This window comes from Triticum dicoccoides, chromosome 1B (assembly GCF_002162155.2).
Source record: "Triticum dicoccoides isolate Atlit2015 ecotype Zavitan chromosome 1B, WEW_v2.0, whole genome shotgun sequence".
Lineage (NCBI taxonomy): Eukaryota > Viridiplantae > Streptophyta > Magnoliopsida > Poales > Poaceae > Triticum > Triticum dicoccoides.
This window is the reverse complement of record NC_041381.1, coordinates 609,317,275-609,320,529: the sequence shown is the minus strand read 5'-3', so window position 1 is coordinate 609,320,529 and position 3,255 is coordinate 609,317,275. Positions and strand designations below refer to the sequence as shown.

Here is a 3,255-nt window from a genome sequence, read left to right as displayed (position 1 = left end):
GATCTGGTGGGCGCGGGCCTCCGGGTCGGGCGGCGGCGCGGCATTTGCTAGGGGCACGACGGCAGCAGCCGGCGGCGGACTCGCGGGCTGTGGGGTGGGGGGCGGTGTGAAGGGGCTGCAGCGATGGTGGTGCATGGTGGGTTCCAGCGGCGTCGGTCGGCCAGATCTGGGCCCAGGCGGCGCGGGCCAAGGGCGGCGCGAGCTGCGGGCGTCCGCCCATGCCGTGGCCGCGGCTGCTGGTGGTGGAGGCGCAGCGGCGGTGGTAGGTGGGCGTGTTGGTCGGGCTCTAGGCGTTCCACCGGCTGAACGACGGCGGCAGCGTAGATGGGCTCCCCAGTGAGTATTCTTGGCGATTGGCGGTGGTCCGTGGGGATCCTCCTTGCCGGTGGTCGGATCTGCGTAGGTGGCTTTGCGCGGGTCTGCGTCGGCCGCTGCGGTGGGGCGGCACAGGGTTGTGTCCGGTGGGGAGGTTGGCTGGAGGGATGGGCGGCGCCGACGTGCTTGGGCCACCCATCACTGGCACAGGGGTGGGCCGGTCCGGATGCGTCCGCTCCCCCACCTCCCCCTTTCCCCGTCCGTGTGCGAGTCATCGCAGCTCCGACGACGTTCAAGGCGACGAGTATGCTACGGTTCGTCAGTCGGGGGAGTCCCTGTGGCTCAAAGTTGATCTCTTTGGATGGTCTTGCGGGTGTCTGGATGCTGGGCGAAGGCCCTGGTGGCGGGAGGCACGACATTCATGGGCAGAACTTGTGCCTCGGGTGCGGGCGAGCGGCCATGGCCACGCGGGTGAGTGGTCGCTGGTGGTTGGTGGTGCTAGGATGCGTCAGAGGGGTGGGCGTGCTGGGGTTCATCACTTGCCCAATCTTGTATTGGCCGAGGGCGGCGGCGTCCGTGGACACCGTATCCTTCATGAAGGCTCCGTCACGGTGCCCTTACTCCTTCGAGTTGCTCCGGGTGAAAACTCAATCTTTGGGATTGGATGGTGGCGGCTATCAGTAATCGTTCCCTTCTAGGAGGCATCATCTTGGAGTCCTTGTCCCGTCGTTTTTCGTCTCACCTCTCCTCGGAGACTTGGAGGTCTTCGTTGGCTCCAAGCGGTTCATCCTCGCGCATGTCTAGTGGCTTGGTAGTTGTTGGGGTGGTGTAGCGGTGCTCGGCACCTTTATATCTTGCCTTGGGTGTGTGTGTCGTGTGCGGTGGTGGCGTGAGTTTGTATCGTGTTGCTTGTGGATCGTGCTTTATATATAAAGCAGGGCGAAAGCCTTGTTCAGTAATCAACTGGGAAAGGGCATCTAGAATTGAGCCTGTCAAGTTATTGTTTGATAGATCCCTGATATATATGAAACCAATATTCTAAAACAAATTAGCAAAAGAAAACTACAAACAAATCTTCTTCAAAAAAAAAACTGCAAAGAGCAAACAAAAACAAAATAGATCTAGAACTCTTCACATATAAGTATTGAACAGCCTTGAGAGTTGTGAAAGAAGACGATATATCACCAATGAGACCAGTGGAGGACAGGTTTCTGGAGAGAGCAAATAGCCAGTGGGTCGGTTTAACCGCACTATAGTCATCTGGAGTATATGATCTCGCTTTGTTTAATAATTCGAACAATACCAAAATTCCAACTCGATGCCTAGACTCATCTGCTCCCGGTCAGAAAAAAAAATCAAAACAAATATTAGAAAAATTCAAAAAATTCATATTTTTTTGTGTGGTAGGTAATTTGATGCGTAAGATCCGCTTCAAATTTCAGCTCATTTAGACATCTGAGCAGCTCTCAGCAAAAAAAAAAAACAAATCGGATCAAAACAGTGCATGAACAGTAAACTTTTTTACAGATCCCGATTTTGTCTTTTTTGCCGAGAGCTACTCAAATGTCCAAATGAGATGAAATTTGCAGTGGACCTTACGCATCAAATTATCTACCGCATAAAAAAATGGATTTTTTTTGAATTTTTCTAATATTTGTTTTGATTTTTTTCGTCAACGTGGGTGCAGCTGAGCCCGGGAGCAGAAATGCCGCACTCTACGGACTACTTACACGCTTACTATCCTTGGAGAGCTGGCAATGGCGTAGCTGCAGGTCAACCTATCCCAAGCCATGGTCATGGGAACGTAGGGGCCACCCATCCAGTTCTTCTTAGGCTGGTCATAGTGGGAGTAATTTAGCTAGTAACATAGCGCACTTCAAAAAAAATTTACTTATGTGGCAAGTAGTTAATGAGAGGTGGTAACATAATATGTTACTGTAACATAGCGCTTCCCAAGATAAGATTAGTCTACAATTTAATAAATAAAGACATCTATGATACTACTATTATGTTACTTTGCAATATGAAGATAGTTACTTAGACTAGTATCATATGCATGATACTAGTCTAAGTTATTCCCCACTATGACCAGCCTTAACCTGATATTTCATCTTGATAGCCGTGATCGCAGACACTGCAGTTAAGTAACAAGATAACGTTGGTTGAGCTTAATCATCAGCACGGTCACGTATGTAAAGTATATTATGCCGGTTAGAAAAGGAACTATCTGATCTAAAAAATGCCATTCGTGTAAGTCAAAGGGATTATCTTCATCTAACGGTTATGAATATCATCGCAGACATAACTATTTTCTAATCCCGGCAAAACAAAAGGTTAGTGAGAAATAATCTTTTGCATGACATACGTACCATCCCGGGAGTCTGCCAACATTGGTGTTTGGGATGACCGAGAACACCTCGACAGCGTTGAGGACCGGCGAGTGAATCGTAAAAAACATCGACACTGAAGGCTAGGGTTGCAGGAACCACGCTTCTAGGGGTTTGTGTCAAAAACCATTAATTTTGGGCTTACTTTTTTTGAAAAACACTAGTCGCCCAGTTTGCTCGTTTTAAGCTCGATTATGACAGGTGGGCCCCGCTGGATAGGGTGATGTGGCATGAAATAATGGGTTGCAAATAGACAAAATAACACGGACTAAATTGTAAAAAACTAAAAGAGGAGAAGGACATCTTTCACGTCGCCCCGGCACAACCTTCGCCGTGGCCTCCCTCCGACAGACCATTGGCGGCGCAACCACTGCCGCGGCCTTCCTCCAGCAAACCAACGGCGACACATCTACCTCCGCGGCTTCCCTCTGGCGGTGTAACCACTTGGATGTGTCGCCCCTGGTATTCCCGCCATGGCCGCCGCCTCCAACAGCCATTGGCGCCACCGTCGGCAGGCCTCTTCTTCTCCCCTGACCTTCTCGCTGCTTGTGTC

General features: G+C 50.6%; 1 pseudogene; it reads right to left on the bottom strand.

Annotated features, from left to right (window-relative positions):
- LOC119309972 overlaps positions 1-2,435 on the bottom strand; it is a 39,703-nt pseudogene extending 37,268 nt beyond the window's left edge.
- Positions 2,436-3,255: the final 820 nt, after the last annotated feature.